Source organism: Monodelphis domestica, chromosome 7, assembly GCF_027887165.1.
Source record: "Monodelphis domestica isolate mMonDom1 chromosome 7, mMonDom1.pri, whole genome shotgun sequence".
NCBI classification, from domain to species: Eukaryota; Metazoa; Chordata; class Mammalia; order Didelphimorphia; family Didelphidae; genus Monodelphis; species Monodelphis domestica.
In genome coordinates, this window is record NC_077233.1 from 228,683,892 (window position 1) to 228,704,585 (window position 20,694).

General features: G+C 36.7%; 1 protein-coding gene and 1 long non-coding RNA gene across 3 annotated transcripts in view; one reads left to right on the top strand and one right to left on the bottom strand.

Annotated features, from left to right (window-relative positions):
* CYTH3 (cytohesin 3) overlaps positions 1–20,694 on the bottom strand; it is a 164,248-nt gene that overhangs the window by 94,002 nt on the left and 49,552 nt on the right. The window contains exon 1 of one of the 2 annotated variants that reach the window (XM_056804361.1): positions 16,406–18,807. The exons of the other annotated variant lie outside the window; for it this stretch is intronic. The gene's annotated coding sequence lies outside the window, so the exon portion shown is untranslated. Of the gene's footprint in view, positions 1–16,405; positions 18,808–20,694 lie in introns of those variants that run through there. 2 annotated transcript variants of the gene reach the window in all.
* Positions 1–20,694, top strand: part of LOC103102815 (uncharacterized) — a 97,763-nt gene that overhangs the window by 29,643 nt on the left and 47,426 nt on the right. The window lies entirely within an intron of this gene.

A 20,694-nucleotide genomic window follows, 5' to 3' on the forward strand; every position in this document is an offset into this window, starting at 1 on the left:
AATTTGCTTTTCTTCCTTCCTTTTTTTAATTAGATTGACCAGTACTTTTTCTATTTTGTTTGTTTTTTCAAAGTACGAGCTTCTTGTCTTATTTATTAAATCAATAGTTCTATCACTATCGATTTTATTAATTTCTCCCTTAATTTTTAGGATTTCTAGTTTGGTTTTCTGCTGGGGGTTTTTGATTTGGTCACTTTCGAGTTTTTTTATTTGCATTTCCAATTGATTGATCTCTGCCCTCCCTAGTTTGTTAATATATGCACTCAGGGATATGAATTTATCTCTGATTACTGCTTTGGCTGCATCCCAAAAGGATTGAAAGGATGTCTCACCATTGTCATTTTCCTCAATGAAATTATTAATTGTTTCTATGATTTCTTCTCTAACTAAACGATTTTGGAGTATCATATTGTTTAATTTCCAATTAGTTTTTGATTTGGTTTTCCATGTGCCATTACTGATCGTTATTTTTATTGCCTTGTGGTCTGAAAAGGCTGCATTTATTATTTCTGCTTTTCTGCATTTGTGTGCCATGTTTCTGTGACCTAATGTATGGTCAATCTTTGTGAATGTGCCATGTGGTGCTGAGAAGAAGGTGTATTCCTTTTTATCCCTATTTATTTTTCTCCATATGTCTATTAATTCTAATTTTTCTAAGATTTCATTCACTTCTTTTACTTCTTTCTTATTTATTTTTTGATTTGATTTATCTAAATTTGATAATGGTTGGTTCAAGTCTCCCACTAATATGGTTTTACTGTCTATTTATTCCTTCAATTCTCCTAGTATCTCCATTAGAAATTTGGGTGCAATATTGTTTGGTGCATACATGTTGATTAGTGATATTTCCTCATTATCTAAAGTCCCTTTTAACAAAATATAATTACCTTTCCTATCCCTATTGATCAGGTCTATTTTTGCTTTGGCTTTATCAGATATCATGATTGCCACTCCTGCCTTCTTTCTGTCAGTTGAGGCCCAGAAGGTCTTACTCCATCCTTTAATTCTGACCTTGTGGGTGTCTACCCGCCTCATGTGTGTTTCTTGGAGACAACATATGGTAGGGTTTTGGATTCTAATCCATTCTTCTATTCGTCTATGTTTTATGGGTGAGTTCATCCCATTTACGTTCAACGTTATGACTTTCACTTGTGGACTCCCTGGCATTTTGATATCCTTCCCTAATTCTAACCTTTCTTCTTCAGCTCTACCTTTTAGTCCAGTGATTAACTTTAAATCAGTTCCCCTTGTATTTCTTTTTCTACCCCCCTCCCTTCTTATTCCCTCCCTTATTTTCCCCTGTAGTCTTTTTAAAATCCCCCCACCCTCTCCCTCCCTTGTACTGCTTCCCTCCCCACCAGTCTGTTTTTTACCCTTCTACTCCCCTATAGGGCGCAAATCTATTCTCTTCCCCAATGGATTGGATTGTTCTTCCCTCTTTGGGTCAGTTTCAAAGTACATAAGAGTTGAGTATTTCCTATCTCCAACCTCTTTACCCTTCCAGTGTATCGATGTTCTCCCCCTCCATATAAATTTACCCCCATTTGTTTCTTTTCCCATTTCTTTTAGTCATAACCTCTTTTCTTTTTTAGCTTTAGTCATGTATATATATATATACATACACATGTATATGTATTTATGCATGCATATATCTATATACCTATTTATGTCTTGTCCTTTCATCCTATACAGTTTGTCACTGTTCCCTCTGAGTGTAGTTCTTCTAGCTGCTTAGGTGATAGCAACAGTTTTTAAGAGTTGCCAATGACCTCTTTTCTTTTTTTTCTTTTTTATTTTTTTTTATTTTTAATATATTTTATTTGATCATTTCCAAGCATTATTCGTTAAAGACATAGATCATTTTCTTTTCCTCCCCCCCTCCCCCCATAGCCAACGCGTAAGTCCACTGGGCATTAGATGTTTTCTTGATTTGAACCCATTGCTTTGTTGATAGTATTTGCATTAGAGTGTTCATTTAGAGTCTATCCTCTGTCATGTCCCCTCAACCTCTGTATGCAGGCAGTTGCTTTTTCTCGGTGTTTCCACTCCCATAGTTTATCTTTTGCTTATGAATGGTGTTTTTTTCTCCTGGATCCCTGCAAGTTGTTCAGGGACATTACACCGCCACTAATGGAGAAGTCCATTACGTTCGATTATACCACAGTGTATTAGTCTCTGTATACAATGTTCTCCTGGTTCTGCTCCTCTCGCTCTGCATCACTTCCTGGAGGTTGTTCCAGTCTCCATGAAACTTCTCCACTTTATTATTCTTTTTAGCACAATAGTATTCCATCACCAACATATACCACAGTTTGTTCAGCCATTCCCCAATTGATGGGCATCCCCTCGTTTTCCAGTTTTGGGCCACCACAAAGAGCGCAGCTATGAATATTTTTGTACAAGTCTTTGTGTCCATTATCTCTTTGGGGTACAGACCCAGCAGTGCTATGGCTGGGTCAAAGGGCAGATATTCTTTTGTCGCCCTTTGGGCATAGTTCCAAATTGCCCTCCAGAATGGTTGGATCAATTCACAACTCCACCAGCAATGAATTAATGTCCCTACTTTGCCACATCCCCTCCAGCATTCATTACTTTCCTTTGCTGTTATGTTAGCCAATCTGCTAGGTGTGAGATGATACCTCAGAGTTGTTTTGATTTGCATCTCTCTGATTATAAGAGATTTAGAACACTTCTTCATGTGCTTGTTAATAGTTTTGATTTCTTTATCTGAGAACTGCCTATCCATTTCCCTTGCCCATTTATCAATTGGAGAATGGCTTGATTTTTTGTACAATTGATTTAGCTCATTATAAATATGAGTAATTAAACCTTTGTCAGAGGTTTCTATGAAGATTTTTTCCCAATTTGTTGTTTCCCTTCTGATTTTAGTTATATTGGTTTTGTTTGTACAAAAGCTTTTTAGTTTGATGTAGTCAAAATTATTTATTTTACATTTTGTGATTCTTTCTATATCTTGCTTGGTTTTAAAGCCTTTCCCCTCCCAAAGGTCTGACATGTATACTATTCTGTGTTTACCCAATTTACTTATGGTTTCCTTCTTTATGTTTAAGTCACTCACCCATTTTGAATTTATCTTGGTGTAGGGTGTGAGGTGTTGATCTATTCCTAGTCTCTCCCACACTGTCTTCCAATTTTCCCAGCAGTTTTTGTCGAATAGTGGATTTTTGTCCCAAAAGCTGGGATCTTTGGGTTTATCGTATACTGTCTTGCTGAGGTCGCTTTCCCCCAGTCTATTCCACTGATCTTCCTTTCTGTCTCTTAGCCAGTACCAAATTGTTTTGATGACTGCTGCTTTGTAATATAGTTTTAGGTCAGGGACTGCAAGGCCCCCATCATATGTGTTTTTTTTCATTATTTCCCTGGATATCCTTGATCTTTTGTTCTTCCAAATGAACTTTGTTATGGTTTTTTCTAAATCTGTGAAGAAGTATTTTGGTAGTTCAATGGGTATGGCACTAAATAGATAAATATGTTTGGGTAGGATGGTCATTTTTATTATATTGGCTCGTCCTATCCATGAGCAGTTAATGTTTTTCCATTTGTTCAAGTCTAGTTTTAGTTGTGTGGCGAGTGTTTTGTAGTTGTGTTCATATAGTTCCTGTGTTTGTCTTGGGAGGTAGATTCCTAGGTATTTTATTTTGTCTAAGGTGATTTTGAATGGGATTTCTCTTTCTAGTTCTTGCTGCTGAGCTGTGTTGGAGATATATAGAAAAGCTGATGATTTATGTGGGTTTATTTTGTATCCTGCAACTTTGCTAAAGTTGTTGATTATTTCAATTAGCTTTTTGGTTGAATCTCTAGGATTCTTTAAGTAGACCATCATGTCATCTGCGAAGAGTGATAACTTGGTCTCCTCCTTGCCTATTTTGATGCCTTCAATTCCTTTATCTTCTCTAATTGCTACTGCTAGTGTTTCTAGTACAATGTCAAATAGTAGAGGTGATAATGGGCATCCTTGTTTCACTCCTGATCTTATTGGGAATGCATCTAGTTTATCCCCATTGCAGATGATATTAGCTGTTGGTTTTAGATATATACTGTTTATTATTTTTAGGAATGACCCTTCTATTCCTATGCTTTCTAGTGTTTTTAATAGGAATGGGTGTTGTATTTTATCAAAGGCTTTTTCTGCATCTATTGAGATAATCATGTGGTTCTTGCTAGTTTGCTTGTTGATGTGGTCAATTATGTGGATGGTTTTCCTAATGTTGAACCAGCCCTGCATCCCTGGTATGAATCCTACTTGATCATGGTGAATGATCCTTCTGATCACTTGCTGGAGTCTTTTTGCTAGTATCCTATTTAAGATTTTTGCATCTATATTCATTAGGGAGATTGGCCTATAGTTTTCTTTCTCTGTTTTTGACCTGCCTGGTTTTGGAATCAGTACCATGTTTGTGTCGTAAAAGGAGTTTGGTAGAACTCCCTCTTTGCTTACTATGTCAAATAGTTTGTATAGTATTGGGATTAACTGTTCTCTGAATGTTTGATAGAATTCACAGGTGAATCCATCAGGCCCTGGGGATTTTTTCTTTGGAAGTTCTTTGATGGCTTGATGGATTTCAATTTCTGATATGGGATTATTTAAGAATTCTATTTCCTCTTCTGTTAGTCTAGGCAGTTTGTATTTTTGTATATATTCATCCATTTCTCCTAAATTGGTGTATTTATTGCCATATAATTGGGCAAAGTAATTTCTAATGATTGCCTTAATTTCCTCCTCATTGGAGGTGCTGTCCCCCTTTTCATCTTTAATGCTGTGAATTTGCTTTTCTTCCTTCCTTTTTTTAATTAGATTGACCAGTACTTTGTCTATTTTGTTTGTTTTTTCAAAGTACCAGCTTCTTGTCTTATTTATTAAATCGATAGTTCTATCACTTTCGATTTTATTAATTTCTCCCTTAATTTTTAGGATTTCTAATTTGGTTTTCTGCTGGGGGTTTTTAATTTGATCGCTTTCGAGTTTTTTCAATTGCATTTCCAATTGATTGATCTCTGCTCTCCCTTGTTTATTAATATAAGCATTCAGGGATATGAATTTACCTCTGATTACCGCTTTGGCTGCATCCCAAAAGGTTTGAAAGGATGTTTCGCCATTGTCATTTTCCTCGATGAAATTATTGATTGTTTCTATGATTTCTTCTTTAACTAAACGGTTTTGGAGTATCATATTGTTTAATTTCCAATTGGTTTTAGATTTGGTTTTCCATGTACCATTACTAATCATTATTTTTATTGCCTTGTGATCTGAAAAGGCTGCATTCATTATTTCTGCTTTTTTGCATTTGTGTGCTATGTTTCTGTGACCTAATGTATGGTCAATTTTTGTGAATGTGCCATGGTGCTGAGAAGAAGGTGTATTCCTTTTTATCCCTATTTATTTTTCTCCATATGTCTATTAATTCTAATTTTTCTAAGATTTCATTCACTTCTTTTACCTCTTTCTTATTTATTTTTTGATTTGATTTATCTAAATTTGATAATGGTTGGTTTAAGTCTCCCACTAGTATGGTTTTATTGTCTATTTCTTCCTTCAATTCTCCTAGTTTCTCCATTAGAAATTTGGGTGCTATATTATTTGGTGCATACATGTTGATTAATGATATTTCCTCATTGTCTAGAGTCCCTTTTAACAAAATATAATTACCTTCCCTATCCCTTTTGATCAGGTCTATTTTTGCATTGGCTTTATCAGATATCATGATTACCACTCCTGCCTTCTTTCTATCAGTTGAGGCCCAGAAGGTCTTACTCCATCCTTTAATTCTGACCTTGTGGGTGTCAGCCCGCCTCATGTGTGTTTCTTGAAGACAACATATGGTAGGGTTTTGGATTCTAATCCATTCTGCTATTCGTCTACGTTTTATGGGTGAGTTCATCCCATTCACATTCAAAGTTATGATTGTCATTTGTGGACTCCATGGCATTTTGATTGCCTTCCCTAATTCTAACCTTTTCTTCTTCGGCTCTACCTTTTAGTCCAGTGATTTACTTTGAATCAGTCCCCCTTGTCCCCCCCCTTGATGTTTCCCTTTTTAGTCCCTCCCTTTTTCTTCCCTCCCCCTGCCCCCTCCCTTTCCCTCCCTTTTTGTTCTCCCTCTCCCCCTCCCCCCCCCTTGGTTTTCCCTTCTCCTTACCCTTGTTGGGTAAGATAGAATTCAAGATCCCAATGGATCTGGATGTTTTTCCCTCTCAGAGTTGATTTCCCTGAGATTGAGGTTTAAGTAACCCCCCCCCCTCTCTTCCTCTCCTTCTTATAGGAGTTTTCTTCCCCTCCCCTTCCCATGTGAATCTTTGTGTGAGAATGATTATTCTATTTGGTCTTTCTTTACCCCCTATTTATACATTACATTTTCCCCACATATTAGTATACATAGGTTGATATAAATGTAGTCCTTATAGAAGAGAGTTTGAGTAAAAGAAGAAGATAACATTTTTCCCCTTTCCTTAATATTTACCTTTTCAGGTATTCCTTGCTCTTTGATTTTCGGTATCAAACTTTCCACAGAGCTCTGGTCTTTTCTTTGCAAAAAGTTGGAAGTCTTGTATTTTGTTGAATGCCCATACTTTCCCTTGGAAGTATATAGTCAGTTTTGCTGGGTAGCTGATTCTTGGTTGGAGACCCAGCTCTCTTGCCTTTCTGAAGATCATGTTCCATGCCTTACGATCATTCAGAGTAGAACTTGCAAGGTCTTGTGTGACCCTGATTGGCATTCCTTTATATCTAAATTGTCTTTTTCTGGCTTCCTGTAGGATTTTTTCTTTTGTTTGATAGCTTTGGAATTTGGCAATTACATTCCTGGGAGTTGTCTTTTGGGGGTTTAGTGTAGAAGGTGTTCTGTGAGCTCTTTCAGTGACTGTATTGCCCCCTTGTTCTAGAATCTCTGGGCAATTTTCTTTGATTATATCTTGTATCACCATGTCCAGTTTGGTGTTTATTTCTGGCTTTTCTGGGAGTCCAATTATTCTTAAATTCTCTCTTCTCCCACTATTTTCCAGATATATCACCTTGTCGGTGAGATATTTTATGTTCTCTTCTAATTTCTTGGTGTTTTGGCTTTGCTTTATTAGTTCTTGCTTTAAAGCCTGGTTTTCTTTTACAGTTTGGTCTAACTGGTTTTGTAGGTGCGTGAATTTCTTTTGCATTATTTCCCACTTTTCCTCCCAGAGGGCTTCCATCTTTCTGGTCATTTCTGATTCAAATTCTTCATGGGTTTGTGGAGAGTTTCCATTTCCTTTGGAAGATTTTGGAGCATTTTCTTGTATATCTTCTTCTATCTGCTCTGTATTTTGTATTTTGGCTCCATAGAATGTGTCCAAAGTCGCCCCTTTCTTCTTATTTTTCTTGGTATTTTGGGGCTTCTGTGTTTCTGTGGAGTTTGCCATCTCTGAATGTGGAGAATTAGCTTTTCTTATCTCTGTCTGGTGATCAGAGGCTTTAGTCCTGGGCAGATTGTCGGTTCTATGAGCTTTCCCTGGGTTAAACTGAATATGCCTCACTGGAACTGGAATGGAAGGGTCGGACCACGTTGCTTTCCGGAAGTTGCCTTCAGAATCGCTGGCCGTGAGGCTGTTTCATCGGCCTGCAGGGGGGATGGGCTGCAGCTTCCCCAAGCTCCGAGGGCAGGGACTTTCACTGAGACTTGGATAGCAGGATCCAGCCCTTGAGGCTGTCTTGCTCCAGGCAGTGACTTTCACTGGGACTCGGATAGAAGGCCCTGAGGGTTGTTGTTCCGAGGACCCTGCTCTCTGAGCCGGGCCGGGCTGCGGCTTTCCGGAGCCTTGGACTCTGCACTCCTACCCCTTAGGTCCAAGGGATCTCGGGTTCTGGCTTTTGAGGGGAGCCGTACCTTTAGATCCAGGTCCAGGTCCAGGAGGAGGGTTCCCAGGGTCTGTGCTTTTTGAATTTCGGCGCCTTAGGAGCTTGTAGTTTGAGATCGGTCGGGAAGGGTTTTCCGGAGATCTGAACTTTAGCTTTCTCTAAGCCGCCATCTTAACCGGAAGTCCAATGACCTCTTTTCTTATAGGGATACATATCATTTTAACTTATTGAATCTCTTTAAAAAATTGTTGTTGTTGTTGTTGTTGTTTTTCCCCTCTTTTTTAATTACCTTTTGATGATTATCTTGAGTTTCTGTGGTTGGACTTCAAATTTTCTGTTCAGGTCTGGTCTTTTATTTATGAATGCTTGGAACTCTTCTGTTGTGTTAAATGACCATACTTTCCCCTGTAAGAATATAGTCAGTTTTGATGGGTATTTTATTCTTGGCTGTAGGCCTAGTTCCCTTGCTTTCCAGAATATCGTATTCCATGCCTTTTGGTCCTTCAGTGTGGATGCAGACAGATCCTGTGTTATCCTCACCGTGTTTCCATGGTATCTGAATGGTTTCTTCTTGGCAGCTTGTAATACCTGTTCTTTCATCTGATTGTTTTTGAATTTGGCTATAACATTTCTTGGTGTTGTCCGTTGGGGATTAAATACAGGGGGTGATCTGTGGATTCTTTCAATCTCCACTTTCCCCTCTTGTTCTAGGATCTCGGGACAGTTTTCCTGGATAATTTCCTCTAGTATTATGTCCAGGCTTTTTCTTTTGTCGTGGTCTTCTGGTAGTCCAATTATTCTTAAATTGTTTCTTCTTGAACAATTTTCTAAATCATCTGTTTTGTGAATGAGATGCTTCACATTTTCCTCAATTTTTTCATTCTTTTTGTTTTGTTTTATAGTGTCCTGCTGCCTTGTGAGGTCACTTGATTCTAGTTGTTTTACTCTGGTTCTTAAAGATTGGATTTCATCTCTGGCTTTTTAGTCGTCTTTTTCCTTCTGGTCTGATTTTCTTTGGAGATCGTCTTTCATCCTCTTTATCTCATCTTTCATCTCCTTTGCCTCATCTTTCATCTCCTTTGCCTCATTTTCCAGCTGGATGATTTTGGCTTTCAGGACACTATTTTCTTGTTTTAGTTCAAGTGCCTCTGTTTCCAGATGACTTATCTTAATTTTTAAGTTCTTTTCCCAATTGTCTTCAGCCTCTCTTAGTTGTGTTTTGAGTTCTTCCACAGCCTGTATCCAATTCGCTGGGATTTCTGGTTTATCGTTTGCTGATCTCTCCCCCTCTGTTCCATTTGGTGAGTAGTAGCTGTCTATTGTAGTTTCTTTCTTCTGTTTCTGTTGTTTGTTCAAATTCACCCCTTCTTTCCTCCCTGTATTTGTCTGTGCTCTTGTTCCTCTCATTTTTTTGTTTTTTGGGGGGACTTCTATCAGTCTCCCCTCTTGGAGCTTTAACAGAGGATCTCTTGGTGTAATCTCTGGGGGAGGGTTGTTGGGGGTTTGAGCTTTCCTGTCCTCTGGAAGCTTTTGATTGGCTTAAAGTCCAGCAGTCAATGAGGATGGATGGGGAGCCTGGGCTTCCCTGTGTTCTGGAGACTTTTGATGGGATTGAGTTCAGCTTAGTTGGGCTAGGTTTACTCTGAGTTTTAAACTTCCTGGACGGCTGGAGCAGATATGGAGGATCTCCAAAGCTCTGGCCAGGCTGCCAGGTCTATGCTCCTTCTAGGCTGCCATCTTGACTTTGCCTCTAGGTTTCTGTTTTTTTTCAGAAGACCCTGCTCTCTAAGGGGGGAGGGGCCGTGGTTTGCCTGGGCTCTGAGGGCTCCTGATGGGATTAGATTCAGGTGGTGTGGGTCGAATGATCCCTTTTAATCCAGGTCCAGGAGGAGGTTTCCCCAGGTCTATCCTGTTGTTCAGCTTGAATTTCGGTGGCCTAGGAGCACTCTGTTTGCGAAAGGTAAGGAAGGGTTTCCGAGGTTTCAACTTTCGCTGCTTCTACACCGCCATCTTGACCGGAAGTCCCATCCAAGTGAGTCTGTTTTTTTTAAGTCATTATATATGCTTTCTGTACCTGGTACTGGCTGGAATGTGGGAAGTTTCAGAGTTTCATGAGAGATTCCATGAGAATGGTAAACCAGGGATAAGAGAAGTAGTGGTACCTCATAAAGCCAATGAACTATAATTGTAATGTAACAGAGCATCCATGACATAGATTCATATGGATTGACCTAAACCCCCAATTTTTTTTAGTTTGTTTCTCTTGCCTTTCTTCCAATTTAGCAATTTAGCAGTGGTTTATAACATAGGTAGTAGAGGACAATTCAGATCAATTTGGTATTCTATAGGAACCCAAGAAAAAATAAGAATATCATAGAGCTTGAACCATATACTCCTGATCCAACAGATCTTAAAACACTAAACTAATGAACTTCTGAAGTTCTGTGCTAAAACCATAAGCCAAAATGCATTCAGTCTAGAAAGGAACTGGTTCAGTATTAGTTCAGTGAGAACACTTGATTTAAAGAGGAAGAATATATATTAGAAATTTAATTCTGCCATTTACTAGCTATGTAATCTTAAGTAATTTCCTTTCTTTAGGTTTCAGTTTCCTCCTTTGTAAGCTAAAGTGTTTAGACTCAATTTCCTATGCTCCTTCAAGCTCTGACATTCTATAATCCTAGAGTGAATAATGTCCTACAAGTTAAATTAGAAGAATATTGCTACTTTTGCCATCAGGTTTCAAGGATAAAGATAATTGATCTTAATGTTCAAAACTTTATAGTTATAGACGAGTCATAATATCTCCCTTTCTTTTTAATGAATATAACCAAAGATCTGACAGGGAAGGCAAAAGATACCTTATCTGAGTTCATTTGAGACTTCCCACAGAGTTGTTGTCTCTTGCTTGGCCAATGAGTAGATCTAGTTAGCTAGTCTTAGGGTTCCCAGAGCTAGATTGATCACAGAGTCTATCAATGTGGGGACTACTTCTCTGCTACACATAATCAGATAGGCAAGATAATATGACTCTTCTTGAATCCCAAATGATGATCAGATTGTGCTATGGCAGCAAACTGATCCCCAGTAATACTAGGAAGTGGGAAAAGAGGTTATAGTTAATCTGAGAACCTTGCAACGTTTTCCCACTAAGAACCAGAAGGCTGAGTCTAAGTCTGGTCAAAGTAAGATACCTGTCTATTATTTTAACCACCATCAAGGCAGGCAATATTGGATTTATAGGATACTCATTCTCAAAGTTCTCAAAGACCCATAGATTCAGAATAGCTGAGATGTATAATGGTCAAGTTCCTAGCAAAATGACCTGAAGGGTCAGAAAAATATAGGTCATGTGACAGAATATGAGGAGCAGTTGGTGATGGGAGGAAGGATCTTAATGGGTACTGGAGGAAGAATATTTATGGATATCTCCTGACAATGTTGAGTGGGGCCAGTTCCTATGTCAGTGTAAGAAAGGGAAAGAAAAGTGAGAGAGAAAGTGCCACTTCTCCAAACCTCTTATTTTCTCAGCATGTAACAGACTTCCAGTAAGTAAGAGACATCAAACAAGCTGGAGAGTCTATCAAAAGTGTCCTCCAGGAGCTTACAGATTACTGTCAGCATGCCCTAAATGTACATCTCTAATTGTTAACTATACTCAAAAACTGTCATTAGCAGTGAGGTATCAAAATCAGGATACTCTGGGTTGGAATCACATCTTAGACATTTAGGAGAATATTAGCTGCAAGATCCTGGGCAAATAACTTAATCTTTTAGAGCTTCAGTTTCCTTATCTGAAAAATAAGTATAATACCCATCTAAACTGCTTATTTGGGGCAGTTGAGTGATACAGTGGATAGAGTACCAGATCTGAAGTCAGGAATACTTATCTTTCTGAGATAAAATCTAGCCTTAGATGCTAACTAGTTATATGACCTTAGACAAGTCATTTAACCCTGTTTGCCTCAGTTCCTCATCTATAAAATAAACTGGAGAAAGAAATGGCAAACCATTCTAGTAGCTTTGCCAAGAAAATCCCAAATGGGGTCACACAAAGAATTGGACATAACTGAAATGCCTGAACACTACTTATCTCAAAGGAAAAGTGAGGAAAAGTTCTTTGCAAACATTAAAGTGCTATAAGATCATAAACTATTATTATACCTATTATACAAGGCTGTTGTGAAAAAAGTACAATATAAATGTGAATTAATAAGTGCCTACCAAATTAAGTCCTGAATCTCTAATATGCCATTTAAAAGCATTCTAAAATCTGACTCCAGGCTACCTTTCCATAGTGTTACTCTTCACAGTTTTACATTTTAGTCAAACTGACATATTCACTTCCCCAGTCTCATTCTTCCCCTTACTGTCTCTATGTCCTTTGCTAATTCATCTCCAAAACCTCTCTTCCTTTCCTAATACCTCATATGTTGAAATCCTCATCCTAATTTAAGACCCAGCTCAGATACCAAAGATATAGTGCTATAGCATCCATGAAACCTCCATTGATCCTGTTATAAGGAAATATAATTTGGATAGGGGGAAGAAAAGTAATACAGAGGGATAAACATATAAATATGGAATTTATTAGCAGATAAGGGTAAGGGTTTGGAAATAAGGGGAAAAGGTTATCATCTGACAATTAACCCAGTTATTAAACCCACTATCTAAATACTCTAATCTAAATACCTAAATTTCCTAAGATTAAGTCCAACAGGGAACCAGATTTCTCACACACAGAATCCTTGTTGGTTCAGGTACAGGGATCCAACTGAGTTCTCAATTGTCCCAGGGAAAAGAGGGTTTCTCCAAGTTTCACCCTGTTCACCAGTGTATGGATATGTCCTCTCAACTTTGAATAGTGGAATTAAAAGAGGTTGCTTGCTAGCTGTCCAGGGGAGTCCAAGAGAGATGAGATCTTCACCTTCCAGGCTTCACCTTCAGGTCCAGTGTGTCAGTTGGGGAACTGTCTCTTCAATAGTTTAGAATCCTGACAGCTCTGGGAGAATTCTGAGTCTCAAGCCCTGTCAATCACTCTTTGCATAAGTTTTATTTTCCTTTACTACAGTCCTCCCTTTGCACAAAGCCTAAATCGCGTTGAATACACTATTTTGGCATTTGTGCACAAACTAACTTAACAGATATCCTAAGCTAAAATATCTACCCAAAATAACAAACCACCTACATTCAACTATCTTAACTTATCTAATACTATCCTATTCTAGGAATTTTATCAAGGAAAAGGAAAAAGGGATTCAATAATGAGCAAGTACAAATTTCAAACATATGCAAAATCACAAGCAAATAAGTTCAAAAGCAAAAAATAAACACAACTTCCATTCAAACATTAAACTCAAATACTACTCTTATCAACTTATACAAAACATACTACTACTATTGTAATGCATAACAGATAAAAATTTTTTGAAAATTACAATAAATACATTGCATAAGTTTTATCCAGAAATCAAACCAAAACATTAAACTCAATTATGCAAACTACATGTAACAATAATTAAATTATACATAAGAGATCTATTTACATAAATTTTACCTATATATAGATATATGCATATAGCATATACATGTAATATATACATAGATGCTATGCATACATATATACTTCACATTTATGCATGATACATATATGTTACATGTCTACATGTGTATACACTATGATACAATTAATTTTGCAGGCCTATTATACATACTGGTTACATATATTTACATATATATTTACAAATGTGTGATATATGATGTTATATGTCATTTATGTTATATAATGTATGTTGTTATGTATGATGTAATGCAAGTCAGTACCTTATCTTCTTTATCTTAAATTTTCATCTTTATCTAACTAAAGCCCTATCTTAATAAAATTCTCCTGTCTAGTTATATTTCTATACTAAATTAAGTATGTACCTAACTTTTGTTAGTAACTAACTAATTTATAAGTACTTATAACATTTTTAGTATCCTAACTATACATTGTTTCACTCATTCACATAGTGAATCAATGAAGTCTAACCATGTTTATATATTTGTGTTTATGTTTTGTTATATTGTTATTTTTGCTATGTTATGTTGTTTTGTTAATGTTACTGTTATGTTCCTCTAGAAAAAAATGATCTCTTTCTCCTCTGATTGGTATTATGTGTCAGGATTGTGGGAAGCAATGGATATATAAACACAAAGAAGGAAAAAAATCTCTACTATCAATAAGCTTAAATTCTATCAAGAGAGATAATGTGAACAACATTTGTACCATATTCTTTTTTTTATCTTATCTTCTTTCTTAGAATCAATATTGTGTATTGGGTCCAAGGCAGAAGAGAAGTAAGAGCTAGGCAATGGAGGTCAAATGACTTGCCCAGAGTCACACAGCTAAGAAGTGTATGAGGCCAGATTTGAACCTAGGACCTTCTGTCTCCAAATCCATATTAGCTCTCAATCCACTGAACCACCCACCTTCCCCTTCCATGTTATTCTATACTCCATTAGGTATTTGCACCTCATCTGGCCCTCACCAGATCATCAACTTCCTTAGAGTAGGAACTGAATTTTATTAATATTTGTTTCTTGTCAGATTCTAGGACAGCAAGTGTTTTACATATTGAAAGCCCTTAATGTTTTCTGAATGAATGTGATTTAATATGTCAAAACTTAATAAGACCACTAACTATATTCTACTAACTATATATTTTGTTGATTAATGTGGGAATGCTACCCTCATTTAAATTTTGGTTATACCTCAATCAATTCATCAATAAGTATTTCTTAAGGGCTTTCTATGTGCCAGGAATTGTGCTAAGCACTGAAAATACATAAGGAAGAAAAACACAGTCTCTGGCCTCTGGAAGCTCACAAGCTAACACAGGAAACAAAATACAAACAAGTTATTACAGGATAAAAAAAACTGAAAAGGGGAATGAATTAGAATTAAAAAGGGTTGATTGTAAAAGGCTTCCTATAAAAGATAGAATTTTAGTTGTAACTTAAAGGAATTCAGGGAAATTAATAAATGGAGGTGAGGAGGGAGAGCATAACAGGGAGGTGGAATATTGAGAAAAATGCCCAAAGTTAAGAGACAGAGTGTCTTTTTTGAACAGCCTGGAGACCAGTGTTTTCTGGATCAAAGAGAAGTAGTAATATACAAGAAGACTGGAAAGGGGGGAGGGAGCTAAGCCATGAAGAGCTTTGAATGCCAAACAACATTTTGTGTTTGGTTCAGGAGGCAATTAGGTGTCACTATAATTTACTGAATAGGGAGAGTAACATGTCTGGACCTGCAATTTAGGAAAATCACCTTAGTAGCTGAATGAAGAATAGTTTGCAGTAGGGAGGCTCTTGAGGCAGAATAATACAGGCATGAAGTGATGAGGGCACCAAAGTCAGAGGTTAGAGAAGGGAGAATATTGGAGAGAAGCTGCAAAGATCAAATTAACAGACCTCGGCAACAGTTTGGATGTGGGTGGTGAAAGAAAATAAGGAGTTGAGGATGACTCTCATAGATTTTTAAATTCTAGGAAAGAAAAAGAAGGACTTTGGAGGCACAAGCAGTTTTAATTTCTTCTTCCAATTTGAAGTTCATTTCCTTAGAAGAAGAAGGAGATTATAAAGTGAATGACTAAAAGCATTTTTTTCTGGATACCAAATAAATGGGATTCTGACAAGGAAAAAAAATGCCTTTCATGACAACTGTATAAAAACATGCAGAAGATTTCGCCGACCTAATTCCATGTCCAGAATCTCTAAAATGAAGTTAGCTGAGGAGGAATGGGAAGCTCTAAAAATTTAATTTCTCTCACACAATAACAAATGATTCCAGTGAGAAAGAAAAAGTGACCTAAAATACCCAATGGGTTATATAAGTTGATCTCTGAACATGTATACACGAAAAAATGTGTTGGAACTAGAACTTATTTGGCAGTAGAATGCAACTGACCAGGAACAGTCAGAATAAGGAAATAGAGAACAGATGAGTGAAGCTGAGAGAGTAATATCTCAGCCCTTGAAAAATGCTAGCCATGGAAGTATGTGTTGGAAAATCTAGTCTCTATCCTTCAGCCTCAGGTTAAGGCCTTTTTACAGGTTATCTAATAATATATGAATGGCAATCATAATAATAATAACTAGGCCTAACCTAGCTAGATCAGATTAATTTAGTCATGTTCAGTTGTCAAATCTCATTTCAATATTTCATCATAGCTGAGTAACGTCAACTTCTCAAAGGCTAGGCCCTTTGGAATACAAGTTTTGACAGGTTTTACAAAGTCGGAAAGGCTCAAATATGGCTGAGAAATGGAAATGGAAATATGTCATCCCATAAATAGCCTACTAACATGTGATGCTTCCTCATCAAAGGCTGACCTACCAGGTGATGGATTTATTTCTAAGTAGTTCATTCAACAATCTGTTGGGACATATCTATGGAAAGAGTATTTATGGAGATGAAAACATGAAACTTTCAAGTCTTGAAGAAATAACGAAAAAAATAAATAAAATTTTTTTAAAAGGAAAGAAAGAACAAGAATAATAATATTGATAGTTTGAACTAACCAGAGATTCAGATGCATAAGGATGCTGGTAATTATATTAGCCACCATAGAAATTTCTTCAGAATGCCTTGATGTAGGGTCTAGAAGGAAGGGACATAGAGTCACCAAGATGTCTGGAAGTAATCATGATTCTCCATGATTCTGTCTCCTTTTCCCATTCCTTCCCCTTGAAATAAATGTCTGTTGACTGGACTGTTGAGAAGGAATCTAGAACTGTGGAACCCTTGAAAAGTGACAGTTGAAAGGTGTTGCCAGGGTTGTCTCAGGAAACAGAAGTCATTGGCAAAAGGAACTGAGACTTCAGGAGTCACCATTACAGCAAACTCATCTTTTGATATTAGTGAATCCATATGTGTAAACATTCCTCCATATCCAAATGAAATGTTTCTCTATGTGGGGTAACAGTATAACAGGAGACCCCCAGACCATGATAGAGAAGCTCAGAACTGAGAAGCTAATCCGGAAAAGTTTTAACACCAGGCAATAATAAATATGGTCAGGTAGGTAACTGACATCAAAGAGGAGGTCTTATGGTAAGTCAGAAGGTATGTGTCTAATGTGGTATCCAGGAAATCTGGCATCATACAAAAGACAGAGGTCCAGGCAGACTGGTGACTCACATAAGGGACATCTATAAGCAAGGTTGGCAAAGGGACATCTATGAGCAAGGTTGGCAATTGATCCCATTCTGAAATTCAGGAAAAGGATTAATTCCCCAGAATTAATGGAGGAGCAGGGCAGGATACTAGTCCTACAGTATGTGAGCTATCAGGCAGGGTGGATGATTGAACCACTAAACCTAAAGTGTTAAATCAATGTCACCCTAAAGCAAAGGTTCTGAAAGCATCCTAAAGCAGGAAATCTTTAATCTGGAATCTGTGATTTTTTTAAATAATAACATAATAAAACAAACACTTTTTCTTTGTATTTTTATTTCATGAATTTAAAAATATTATTCTAAGAAGGGATCCACAGACTTCACCAGACTGTAAAAGAAGTCTGTGACACACACAAAAAGGTACAGAACTCCTACCATAAGGGAAGGCTTTTAGTATTATGCTAAAAAAGCTACCCTTGGCCCTGAACTGTTCACTATTTTTAGTGGTGACTTGAATAAACACATTTATCAATATTTATCTCATATTTATATTTACCAAAGCAATGAAGGGAAATAAAGGACAGCTAATAGGTTCAAAGATAAAATTTTTCTGAGGTGCTATCACCTTCAGGTGTGGTAAACTGTCAGGGGGCAATATCTGTGCATAAGAAAGGATTACAGCTGAGTGGTTTACAGATGAATGGCTGCATGAAAATTATCACCAGAATAACAAGAGTTCATCCTAAATCTCATTGGCAGAGATTATCCCATAACTGATTTCTAGGATCTGGCTCTGATTTTCCTGTTCTTTAGATTTCTCTTCTCAGATACCCTGACCCAGTTCTATCACTCTTGTTACTACATCTATTCTCCTTCCCCCCAATATGAGTCTCCTTGATTCTGGTTCCTGGCTTACTCTTTTGATCTCCCTTAATGGACTCTAACTAGGCATATTTCTCCCTGCTCCCTTTTAGTCATTGTTTTCCCTGTTCTGCTTACTCTATTTTGCATTAATTTATATGTCTGTCCATACTTGTCTGTATTCCTTATATTCACCATTTTTTATACCATTAGTAATATTCCATTATAATCAAGCCTTTGCCCCTGAAAAATGGCTACTTCATTTCTAGTTCTTTACTATTACAAAAAATATTGTTATAAATATTTTAACATATTTATATATATATGTATATACATATATACATATATATATAAGCTTTCTTTATATAATTAATCTACTTAGGATATAGACATCTAGTGGTAAAATCTTTTTTCCCCCTTAGTATAATTACAAATTGCTTTCCATAATATTTGGAGCAATTCACAGATTTACCAACAATGTATTAATGTCTGTCTTTCCAATATTCCATCCAACACAGATTTTTTTCATCTTTTTTTTTCCTTTTTAATGAGTCTGCTCATTTGCTCGGTTCGAGACAAAATCTCTCAGGTTTCTTCCCCCTTTTTTTTCCTTTGTATTTCTTGCTATTAGTGGTGTAATGTAATTGTTGATAGTTTTGTTTTGTTTTTCTCTTGAGAACAACTTGTCCAGATTCTTTGACAAATTATCTCTTAGAAGTCTTACTGGAAGAATATTTTTTATCTTAACTATTTCAGTTAGATGCCCATATATTTAGGGAATCAGACCTTTTTCAAAGATTTTTTTACACTAACTACCTACTTCTTTTATATGTTGATTCTGTCCAAGCAAAAGCTTTTCAATTTCATGCAATTGAAACTATTTTATTTTTTGTAATTTGTAATATCTCTTATTTGGTTAAGAATTTACACCCTATCCAACCATTTTGGAGGGCAATTTGGAACTATGCCCAAAGGGCGACAAAAGAATATCTACCCTTTGACCCAGCCATAGCACTGCTGGGTCTGTACCCCAAAGAGATAATGGACACAAAGACTTGTACAAAAATATTCATAGCTGCGCTCTTTGTGGTGGCCCAAAACTGGAAAACGAGGGGATGCCCATCAATTGGGGAATGGCTGAACAAACTGTGGTATATGTTGGTGATGGAATACTATTGTGCTCAAAGGAATAATAAAGTGGAGAAGTTCCATGGAGACTGGAACAACCTCCAGGAAGTGATGCAGAGCGAGAGGAGCAGAACCAGGAGAACATTGTACACAGAGACTAATACACTGTGGTATAATCGAACGTAATGGACTTCTCCATTAGGGGCGGTGTAATGTCCCTGAACAACTTTCAGGGATCCAGGAGAAAAAAAACACCATTCATAAGCAAAGGATAAACTATGGGAGTGGAAACACCGAGAAAAAGCAACTGCCTGAATACAGAGGTTGAGGGGACATGACAGAGGATAGACTTTAAATGAACACTCTAATGCAAATACTATCAACAAAGCAATGGGTTCAAATCAAGAAAACATCTAATGCCCAGTGGACTTACGCGTCGGCTATGGGGGGTGGGGGGGAGGAAAAGAAAATGATCTATGTCTTTAACGAATAATGCTTGGAAATGATCAAATAAAATATATTTAAAAAAAAAAAAAAAAGAATTTACACCCTAACCAGAAAGTGTGAAAGGCATCTGATTGGGTTCTCTTGCTTTTTATTGTTTTTTTTTGGAATGTTTTTTTTTTTTAAATCCCTGCCTTCTGTCTTAGAATCAATACTAAGTACTGGTTCAACACCAGAAGAGTGATAAAGGCTCATTATCTGGGATTAAGTGACTTGTCCAAGATCACACAGCCAGAAAGTGTTTGAATGCAGATTTGAGCCCAGGACTTCCTCTCTCCAGGCCTAGCTCTCTATCCACTAGCTGCCCCTATTGGATAGTTTTTAAATGTTATGACTTTTAACATTAAAGATTTACTCATTTTGAGTTTATTTTATTATATTGTGTAAGGTGATAATCCAAACCTAATTTCAACCAGATCTTTCCAGTATTTCTAGAAATTTTCATCAAATAGAAAGTTCTTCTTAGGGAATTTATGTTTCCAAGTTTATGGAACACTGAGTTAGGTTTAATTGTTAATGACTCTTTCTTGTCTAAGTCTATTCAACTAATCTTTTCTTTTAAAAAAAAAGAAGGCAGGGCAACTGGGTGGCTCAGTGAATGGAGAGCCAGGTCCAGAGATCCTAGGTTCAAATGTGGCCTCACACACTTCCTAGCTGTGTGACCCTGGGCAAGTCACTAGACCTCCACTGTCTAGCCCTTACCATTCTTCTGATGGAAGATAAGGGTTTAAAAAAAGAATCAAATCGTTTTAAAAATTACTACCTTAGCTTTGATCTATAAGTGCTATCCCCTCATTTCTCATTTCATTATTTTCCTTGATATTCTAGGTCTTTTGTTTCTCCAAATGAAATGTATTATTATTTTGTTTAGCTCATAAAGTATTGCCTTGGTAAATTGGTGATTTAATTTAAGTAAATGGATGTATTTCCATTTTTATCATATTGTTATAACTCAACCATGAGCACTTAAATGACTGTTATTCAGTTACTTACATCATTCTTTAAGGAGCATTTTAAATTATATCCAAGTAGGAATTATTACACTTCAGTAGACTGATTTATAGATATTTTATGCATTTTATAGTTATTTTGATAAAGATTTATCTTTTCATTATTTCCTCCTAGATTCTATGAGTGCTAAATATATATAAAATGCTTGTTGATTTTTGTTTTAATTTGTATTTTTCTACTTTCCTGAA